General features: G+C 32.2%; 1 long non-coding RNA gene across 1 annotated transcript; it reads right to left on the bottom strand.

Moving 5' to 3' along the window:
- Positions 1-1,487: 1,487 nt before the first annotated feature.
- On the bottom strand, positions 1,488-8,412 carry LOC123660144. Its single transcript, XR_006744139.1, has 3 exons — positions 8,383-8,412; positions 5,984-5,986; positions 1,488-1,565 (listed from the first exon to the last, which is right to left on the bottom strand). It is a non-coding gene; the product is annotated as an uncharacterized LOC123660144 (long non-coding RNA).
- Between the last annotated feature and the right edge of the window lie 3,030 nt (positions 8,413-11,442).

Genomic DNA, 11,442 nt, shown 5'->3' with positions numbered 1-11,442 from the left:
GGATATACTTGTATAATTTACCTGTGACTTTGCGCTTAGGGTCTGTTTCATTGATTAACGTTAATGTTATTTGATATAATTATTACGGTATACAACTGACAAAAGTTTAGGAGGTGCTATTCCTTTTCCTCCATTGAACTCCACTTTTTTATGATAATGGAAGAAGAAGACTTGGAGTTGTGAATCTAAAAATTATAATTTATTAATTGAAGTGGAACAGGCGATGCTGGCTTGTTTTACCTCCTGCTATTAAAGTCTCTTCGTAACTTATGGGTAGGATAAACTTTATCGAAAATGGGTAAAACAGACCCCTTAATATGGTTATGATACGATTATCCAACAAAATGAAGTAGGTAGTCAAGATTGAACTTGCATCGGCGACGCCCCACGTTCGTCTTCTATTACTTTTCAATTCATCGTCATAATAACTCATATACTTTTCAATGATTCTTATAACAGATTTTAGTTTACTTAATATTACGATAGTAATTGTAATAAGGATCTCATTGTAATCATATTAATATCTGATTAGCCTATAGCATAACACTGCTTGGGATAGCCCTCTTTTTTCGTGTAGGAGTAGGGTCAGAGCTTAATTTACTACGCTGCTCAACTGCGGGTTGGCGGATTGAGCTCAGGTGTGTACGATAATAAATTATAGTTTAAAAAAAAAAACTAAAAAACCACGCTTTTATTAACTGACTTCAAAAAAGGAGGTTACTCAATTCCACCGTATATACTTTTTTATGTATGTTCGGAGATAACTTCGTCTTTTATGAACCGATTTTAATAATTCATTTTTTGTTGGAAAGGGGATATCCCTGGTGTAGTACCATAATAAGGAAACCAGGATCTGATGAAGGAATCCCAGAGAAATCGAGGGAAAATCTCGAAAACCCGCATTACTTTTTACTGGATTTACCGATTTTAATGATTATTAAGTTAATCGAAAGCTGATGTTTATCATGTGGTCACATTTTAATTTCATCGAGATCTGATTACAACTTTTGGAGTTATCTTTGATAATGCGTATTTACTTGACTATTTCGTTTACCTACGTTGTATTACTTGTCGATATAATTGAAGTCGGTTTTTTTCGTTTGCCTGCAAACACAATTATAAGCTAATCGAACTAAAAAGTTGAAAATAATTTTTAATTACAAAGAGTTTATATTACAGGAGTAGATGACCGAACAATCAATCAAAATTTTTAAGTTTTTTTTTTTTTTTTAACTATAATTTATTTCTTATTTTTTAGTTCGATTTTTCAATTAATTATTTGTGGACATGTTATAGTATTGAAATGCCTTACGAACTATTTCGTAATCTATAACAATGAATCTATAATAAGAATAATCTATTATAACTATTCTACGCGGAACGAAGCTACGAACTTACGCCACGCGAAGCGGGCGGGAAATAGTTAGTAAGGAATAAACAAGATAAAAATGCTACTAGCCAGAAAAAGTATCTGCCTCCGTTGTGCTGTGCCGAGTGGCCCGAGCGAAAGAGTAAGTCCGAAACTGCAGGCATGCGCAGATCGCGCGCTAGCTTTATCTCTCTTACTTCCTTACAGAGGATCCACTAAAGAATTTATTTATCCTGGCGGTACTAATAAGGATATTGGGAAACTGTTATTAAATTATTGCATTGTCATCGGTCCTTGATACGTGTGCAAGGGTTCAAATTAATTAAACTTCTGGAAATCGGTGAAAATTATGCTCAATTATTCCATTACATACATACAACCCAATCTAATAAAAGCGTGGTGAAAACTGAGACCGACAGCCTAACGGTTTCTCCGAGAAACGATCAAGAGACCCACAATGACAGACACCCAGACCGAAAACAATAATTTGCATAAATACTAATGTTCATCTCGAACAAGTACTATCTCACTAGAGTGTACGTCGGCATTAGTATAAAGAAAAGTAAATAAATATAGAAAATATACATATGTAGGAAGGAATACATATATTGCACTCTAGAACAAATAAATTCAGCATTTCAAATAAAACAATACAAGTCAAAATAAATATTATCTAGCTTTATAACATTTTTCAAATCAAAACATAATACGATCTACTGCGACGTCTCGACATCACAATACCGATATGTTGTATAAATATAATAAAACTTTATCGAAGCAAGATAATCTCTAGGGAATACAAGATCAAACTACTTTCAAACTTTCAGATATTAGAAGTCTCTCCTATTTGTTTTGTACCGTCGCTACACTTTCGAAAAAGTCAAATTGCGTTTTTTTTTTCAAATATTATCTTGAATGAACGAACGCTCACAGCTCACTATATTTTGGATAGACTATATAAGGTAAGAGATCTTTTACGTAGATAAGCTACATACTTGCTGAATTTCGATATAATCAAAATTTGTTAAAATATTTTAAATTAAAAATAACGATTTACTACTAATTGTAAGTTGACAAGTACCTACATATTTGAAAATACAAATATCTTTGCTTGTTAACGTGTACAAATGTACATGTATTAATTTATATTCTGAGTGTAATTCATGAAAGCTGGGAGGTCCTCCAGCTCGTTGGACCTACGATCTCCGTAAAATTGCCAGTTTAGGCTGGATGAGGATTGCAGAAACCGGGATGTATGGCGCGAACTTGGGGAAGCCTATGTCTGTGGACTGCAATAGGCTGAACTGACTGACTGACTGACTTCGTTTTGTGTCTCTGAGAATATAGGTAGTAATCATAGAGATCTGGTCGTTATCGTTACTCATAGTAGGGAAAGTATCCACACATTCATAGTCGAATTTTTAGTAGTGTGTAAGCAACATGATGGATAAAGCACCAAACCCTTCTTTTAAGGTAGCCGATACCTTGCCTAGCATTTTGAAATTTATAGGTTGATTTGGTTCGACTCAGTTCACACAACGACTTAGTTTAAATTAATTGAAAGCATTCCAAGATCTTTTACGTGGCCCCTGGCATTTGACAGTTCTGGTATATCCCATAAAGTTACTTATGACCTTCGGCTAAGACACTTTGACATTTCGCTCTATAACCGCCGACTGCTACTTGACACTGAAGAACCCTGTCAGGTTATATGGATTACGTGGACTTACTCATGTAGATCTAACGTTCTTGAAGTTTCTCCAATACGGCAAATATGCTCTGATCACAACAGATTCATTACGTTAGTAGTAGATATAGATATTTCTAATGATTTGATTAGAAAAAACCTAACTGCACATTTCTTTTCATTATCTTCCACATAACTTGCAAACTTGTTAAGTTTATTGTTATAGTTTTTTAGATCATAAATCCTATTTTTTTCTATATTACCTATTGCGTGAGAGTATGTAACGTGAACTCACTTTTTTTTTGTATTTTTATCCTTTTGACTGTATAGTATGACGAGTAATGTACTTACATGTAATTGGCATGCATACTACCTTAATATTGTATAGAATAACTTATTGTAATGTAATATTTGTAACGCTGTTGGTATGTCTGTACAAATATATATAGTATAAATAAGTAAATAAAAAAATTACAGCAGTAAATGCAAGAAGCATTGTACTTAATTCCATTTTTGTTTTGTACAGTTATTAAAAATTTACACTTGTTTATTATGTCTACAACGAAATAACTAAGTGTTACGTGTCTGCGGTAATTTTATTGGGATACAGGAAAATTGATGGCTGTACGCACGAATGAACTCAATCCTAATTTTCCACTAGATCAACATTGATACATAACGATGTGTAAGATGTAGCTTTCCGAAGTGATAATCTGACAATTGGCAATACATGAGAAAATATAAAATAAAAATTAAAACTATTATTGAACTTTACGTTTAATATTTTAATTCATAATGTTGTTACGTTTTTTTTTAAATATATTTAATGGTATTGCTGGCATTTATAGAATCGAAATCAAACTCAAAAACAGCTTTATTCTTTATTTAGCCACTTTTGTACCGTGTCCCATGCACGGACCGTTTGATTTGGGCAAATATTTTTCGTTATCACTATAAAAAATATATTCGTTGTGTTCTTATTAGTCATAATGTTGCCATTGAGTAATTAGGTTAATGAGCAATGATCACATGAAATTTTGATATCTATGATCGACAGGCTCACAAATGTTCATAAGATTTTGAGAATTAAATTCATACGAAATCCTACCACTTTTCCACGATCGCTTAAAGTTGTTATTGTGCTTTTGCTATCAGTTTCGTATTTAAAATGATGAAAATCTTTTTTAAAACTGGCAGTCATTGGAAATGCATTTCTGGGAAACGTTTTTTATTCTCTTTTTAAAATCCGATAGCTTTTGTATCTCAAGCAAACAAAAACAAACGAAATAAAACATTCGATAACAAAAATTTTATTAAACTAAATTTACAAAAATAAAACTTATTCTTGAAATACAATAAACCTAAATGGCTAAGCGTATAAAAGAGCAATGAATTATTCTCGATTTTATTTTAGTATTAGCAAATAAATCTCGAATAAAACATTTAAGAAAGATATTTTTAACATTTACTTTTTTAATCGTGTCAATTTTCATAAGGATTAATCAGTGACTTGATTAAAGAAGACTGCTTTTCGAGATTTATATTCTTTAAATATTTTATTATCTTTAATTATGGATTTTTAATGAGTAAGGACAATTCAATGAAGAATAAATAATATGCTAATTATATTTTAAATAAATACTATCCTCTTGTACTTAATTTGTATAAAATCTTTTCCTCCCAATGGGACCTTTAACCATACATTGGTCAAGAACAAAGATGTTAAGAATACAATAAAAATGTACTGAAAGTACCTAGTTTGTTTTTATTATGGCTACTTTCTTGGCCTCTATGCTTAGAGCATTACTAATGAACAGAACGCAATGTTACGTCTATAACATACGTTTATGGGTTGGGGAAAAAAACGTGTTGTATTTTTTATTCAATTCTCTAATGATAATCTCGCTTTATATACCTCAACACTTCTCTAACTGTTATACGATTTCTGGTACAGTGAATGCAGCGCCAGAAGAGAACATCCTTCTCCTACATGGAGACATAGACATATGCCCAGCAGTGAGGTGTTACAGGCTCAATCGAAATTCAGTGCGCTTATGAAACTTTCAATTCTTAGCATTTAGATTGTTCTCGCGGTTTTGCGGTTCTAAGAAAAAACGTAAATATCTGGACCTGACGCACGAGATTGTCGACATGTGGGATGTGAGGCCCGCTTAAACTCATCCACATCGTAATATTTGCCAACAGTTTGATCCCGGTTAACCTCGCTCACCATCTGAGGCAACTAGGGATCCGGGAAGGTTCGCTCGCAGCCAGGATGCAGAAGGCGGTGTTGCTTGACTCGGCCAGGATTGTCCGCCGATTTTTCAGCCTACAGCCCTATCCCCAGCGGGGCGTAATCCTTCTCCGGCTTATATTTATATATGTAATTGTAAGTATATGAAAATTTATCATATTATTTATATAAGTACCTATTTATTATATTATGTGTCTATTATATATTGAGCGGGTCAAGTGACATCCAGTTAAATAGTAATAATACTCTTTATTATACACCATTACAAGAAGCAACACAATAATAACATAAGATGAAAGATGTACAAAGGCGGTTTATCGCTAAAAGAGTGATCTCTTCCGGACAACTTTTGGGCACGAAATAGAAATTGGCGTTAGCAAGTGAAATTATATTAAAATTTAAATCACAAAGAATTTAATTATTTGTTAATAAATCGTATATCATTCTTACAACGTTGTTATGTACTTTTTGCGTGTTGTGCTTATATTCCTGTTTATTTATATATTAATACGTGAAGCAAAAACTTTGTACCCCTTTTTACGAAAATTGCGCTGACATAGGAGTATGAAATTTCGCACACTTATAGTTTATATAGAGAAGAAGTGTAGAATGGTATTTTTTTAAATTATGCATAAAAATATACTAAATTAATTTAAAAAAAAAAACATTACACACACTACCATGAATTCCACACACACGTATATACTCTTTTTGTTGATTGTCAAGTCTGTAGTCAAATAGAAAAATTAAAAAAAAAGTTTATTTATTTTCATAATTTTTTGGTTTTCTTAAATTTAAATTTTTTATTTTGGTGGAATTTCGACATCTAGGCGACCACTAGTTATAAATAATAAATAAATAAATAAATATCATACAACATACACACACGGTCGACTGTTCCTATAAGCAAATTAATGCTTGTGTTACAGGTAACAGCCGACTGTCATAAGATATATTAATTATATTTGCATCCTTGTCCAGCTTTAGTATATGTTATAATGTCCTTCACTATGTCGATGAATAGATTGCTTAGAGACTAGGCCGACGATAGAATTCAAAACACAAGCATTTTAGTGCCGTATAACTTTTATTACTACTAATTCGTGGTATAAAATAAAGAATATTCACACAGATCACTTCTTCACATTAGAACACTTTCTAGCGATACGGAACTCTTCGTGTAGGAGTTCAACTCGAACCTAGTTTTTTTATTCCTTTAATGATTCATTAATTAATATTAAACAAAAAAATATTGTTTCTGGCAGTATTCCGGCAGAAGATTTCGCGTGAATAAAATATTTTCAAGAAAATTAACAAGTGGAAAATACGGATGAGTGTCTCTTTAGATTATGACAAATATAATTATCTGTTGTCGTGACTAAAATGAGTTCTTACTGCGTGACTTCGATTTTTTAATAACGGTGTCAATTTATTAGAATTGGACATGTGTAAGGGTCTCTCATTTTTTTACCTTTAGCTTAAGTATCAATTTTACGTACATTTTATATTTATATACATATTTACATTACGTTCATATTTTTCAAATCAGTGTTCAATAAAGACCAGCGCGATGTCCTTTTATCATTTCCTCATCTCGATCTTGGCCACTCACAACAATCTGCAAGGAGTAGTTTACATTTAGCCCTACACTTGTTTCTTTATAAGACGATGTACCAAAAGAGGTGTACCCAGGTCGTAGTGTCAAAACCCAGGCTATGGGTGGCATGTAAGCATTCCATAGTTGTATCGTACAGATTGTTCAACTCAAACAACGATTGTTTGTGTATGGTTGGTTGATTTAAGAAGAAACGAAAACGTAGAAAAAATCCCTGAGAATATTTGCGCCATTCCATTAAAATTCGTTCATTTCTTGAAATCAAAGCAAATATTTTCCTGCAATTTAAAAGGTCCCTGTTTTATCGAGTTTCAAGTTAATAAAGAAACAGGATGTATGTACGCTCGTCTTTTAAAAAAGGTACTTTATAAGGTAATTTAGGAGGCAGAACATCGTTTCGCACAATTACACAGAGTAAAATTTATTATTTATATTTTTTTTATAAAAATTAGCTCTCACGAAAATTGAATTAAAATATGATGTTAAATTTAACAGCTCTACTTTCATATATATTTTAAAACTAGAAATGCATGAAGTAATATTATTATTTTACCAATTACGTAAAAAGAAATCTAATACCATTTTCAAGCTATTACGATGGCCAACAAGAATATGATCGGCTAAATTAAGCTACAGATGCCTATAACACGAGGAGCACTACAAGCACGTTCGTATATCCCCAAGCATACTTATTTACGATTTTTTTTTTCAATAAATTAAACACAAAGTTGCAAACTGACGTTAGTTTTTTTTATACCACTAGGTCGACAACCAAGCGTACGGCTCATCTGATGGTAAGAGTAGCTTATAGACGCTTGCAACACCAGAAGCATCGCAAGCGCGTTGCCGACCCAATCCCCAATCCCCCCAGAAGCTCTGGTCACCTTACTCACCAACAGGAACACAATACTGCTTGAAAACAGTATTATTTAGCTGTGATCTTCTGTAAGGTCGAGGTACTACCCCAGTCGGGCTGCTCCATATTTTGAGCAGGAAATTCCTGCTGTGACCTACCTCCTCACCTCAGTTAAAAAAGTTAGTTTTTATGGCCACCACGTATGTAAATCAGAGTTACAATTCCATTAGTAATGTTTATATTAAAAAATTAAAACAAATACTTTAACGGAGCATATTGTGTACCAACCTTCATTATAATTTCAGAAAGCAATTGTCTTTTCCAAACATTGGTAAATTGTAAGGGAACAACGTAATTTAAATACACGAAAATGTATATTATAACATTTTCTTATGTCTTTAAGTAAAATGAAACGTTTTTATATTACTTAATATATTTCTCATAAAGACAAGTTTTATTTAAGAGAGTATATATGTTTTAAGTGGGTTTAACACAATTTAATAAAAATACTTGTAACTATTTAAATATGTACAGTTTTATTTTTGTGTTATTTATATTATTATTTATTTTATTAATGTGTGGGACATTAGGAATTCTAAACATTTTTGAATATCATATCAAAAATTGACCGCTCCAGCGGGGATCGAACCCGCGTCTCCAACTGACCGTGTCAGTGCTCTAGCCAATTAAGCTATGGAACGATGTACCCGCTAGATCGAAATTTTTGATATGATGATTTTTATATTCGGTTTAAGCGAACCGTGGCAATATTCATAAGTAGAAATGATTTGTTTATCCGTTTAAAGTAACAAAATATTGATTGTACAAAATACAGCTTAAATGTTTTAAGTTATTCTTTCAGTTTTACACATATATAATATCCAGCATACAAGGTAACGGAAATTAAATAAAATTATTTACCCAAACTACTATGTACTTACTTTTTTTATTAATATTACACGAAAATGTGAAGAGTATGAAGCGTTTGAGTTTGATTTTTTGAGAATAACAATATAGGATATCTTGCATTAATAATTAATTAATTAATACTATCATAATTTGTCTAAATTAAAAGTATTTACGATAATACTTATAACTTTTATAAAAGTCGTTAAAATACAAAACAGTTAAGACATAAAGGAATAAAAAGTATTTTTAATCGTCATTGGAACATTCTTTCCATAAAAAAAAAATAATAATAATAATATTTGTGTACTTTGAACTTTAGGTAACATTTTAAATGTATTCAGATAACTTATATAGAGATCTTTCCATTGGAATATTATTCACTGGTTTAAAATCATATGAATGCTATTTAAGAAAATTTTAGTCCGAATATGCTTTCGAAGTATTGCTTACTTATAAATTCATCTCATGCGAAACATCATGAGGAAACGATGTCATAGAAAAAATTCTGAGTCATAAATTCACAGTACAGCGTCACGTATCAAGTTTTAATCCGGGTTATAAATGACGTTTGTAAGTCGTTATAATGCAATAAAATAAAATAAAAAGTGTGTTTGCCGGTTCCAATACGCTACTGGAATGAACTCTTTAAGAATGATTATGATAATATATTAACGAAGATAGAACACAACTCCTCCTACATTATACACGCACGTGTAGCGCGGTAAATCGTCACTGCCAGCGTTTCACAAGATTTCACTCCTCATACTTTTTTATACTACGGATTTTATATTACTTCTTAAGGAGTATAAACTGCAATAAACGACGGTAATAATATCATTGAATCGTGCCAAATTAACTAGCAACTTGCCACGTAATCTGCTAATATATGTGGTTCCAGTTACAATTAATTGCGTTTGTTTTCAAACAAAACGCTATTTGAACTTCAATTTACACTGGACAGTAATGAAACGAACATCGTCAAAGTAATCAAAATCAAATAATTAAAACCTCTCGTTAGATTTGGCTCTCATTTAAACGAGAAGACACCACAAGTACCTTCTTTGAAGCAAAAAAAAGCAATATCAAAATCTAGTGTATTGTTGTTGGTTTATTTAGAATAAAATACTATTACTTGTATCACTGTATTTTATTAATGTACAAATATATTATCTAGTTATGAGCTAGTTATAAACATGTCTCTCTGTATTCCGGCTATATTTTATATGACAAGGACGACACTTTCGGCTGCGTTCAGGAGGACAGCGTAAGGCTGCGTTCGCTATAGCTACATCTTTCCCCTTTTAAAAAAAATTATATAAACTTATTAACTGTATAATGATTGCCCTGATTATTTTCTAAGTGACAACCCTATTTATTTAAAGAAATATTCAACTTTTCTTCCCCTTTGACTCAAGAGAATGTAAACTATTTGCATCGGAATGGGGTTTTAAGTTCACTTATTCTAGCCCACAGTATCCCCTGTCGAACGGAATGGCAGAACGTGCTGTACAAATAGAAAATATTATTTAAATGTTATGATGGTAACATTGACTATAGAGTAGCATTGTTACAATATAGAAGCAGCCCAGTATCTGGTACACATTTTTCTCCAGCACAATTATTAATGAATAGAAACTTAAAATTAAAATTTGCTATCGCTACATCTAGAGAAGTAGCAAAAACTTATAAAGTAACACACACCGAAAAAATCGTATTGAGAATCACCACTTTGCTTAAAATCAGTTAAACACGCTAATTAGCACTAGTCTCCCTGATTTTGACGAGCATTTTCAAAGTTGTTTCAGACTGAACACTTGTACAGCCTCTAAAGCCGGAACAACCTTGTAATTCGAACACAATACATAGACGAGGGATATGATCTATGCAAACGCTGTTCCTATTAGAGTATATTATACATTCGTTTCTTATTTTCTTGTATAATAGATAACAGACGTGCTCTAATAATAGACACATACCACCTGCAGTGTTTTATTAAAAATAATAGGAGCAAAAGATCGTAACTTTAAATTATGCATTTTACTGGGAGCGTTCGTTTTATAGCAGAAAAGTTGTTAAATCCTTCTTGGACGTCTTACAAAGACTTACGTCAAACGGAACGGTCATAATTAAAAACTTATACCAGTAGTCGTTTGGTCATATCATTCTTTGGGCGTGTCTATAATAAATATTATAGTATAGTATAATATAGTATGCTTTTATACCATTTGGGTGATAAACGAGGTCACGTTCTGCTCATTGTTAAGCGGGTAATACAGACTACGGATCCCTGCAATATGACATAATTATCTACCTCCGATATTCTCCCCAGGAGCTCTGGTTACACCACTTACCTGCAACATTGCTTGAGAGCAGTATTATTTGACGGAGATCTGTAAGTTTGAGGGACTACCCCAAATCGGCTTCTCTAGATTTTGAACAAGATATTCTCGCTGTTCAGTATCGCACTTACATCCCATATATTCAGTGCTGTGAAATGACGATTTTGGAGTGATTTTATCACATGAAAACACTAAATATATATTATAAAAACAATTACAAAAAGTTATTTTCATTTCTTGAAACATTATTTCAAAGAAACGTAACACGACTGTTCGCGTAATTCTATAAAAAACGTGTAAACCAATAATGTTTAATTACGGTCAATTGTTAAGTACGAGGGATTTATGAGGAACTTTCATCTAACTGGACTTTATTGTCCCGTTAACTACTGTAAAGGCCTTGCGTTATTAAG

This window comes from Melitaea cinxia, chromosome 15 (genome assembly GCF_905220565.1).
Source record: "Melitaea cinxia chromosome 15, ilMelCinx1.1, whole genome shotgun sequence".
In the NCBI taxonomy this organism is placed as follows: Eukaryota; Metazoa; Arthropoda; class Insecta; order Lepidoptera; family Nymphalidae; genus Melitaea; species Melitaea cinxia.
This window is presented reverse-complemented; position numbering and strand designations above follow the sequence as displayed.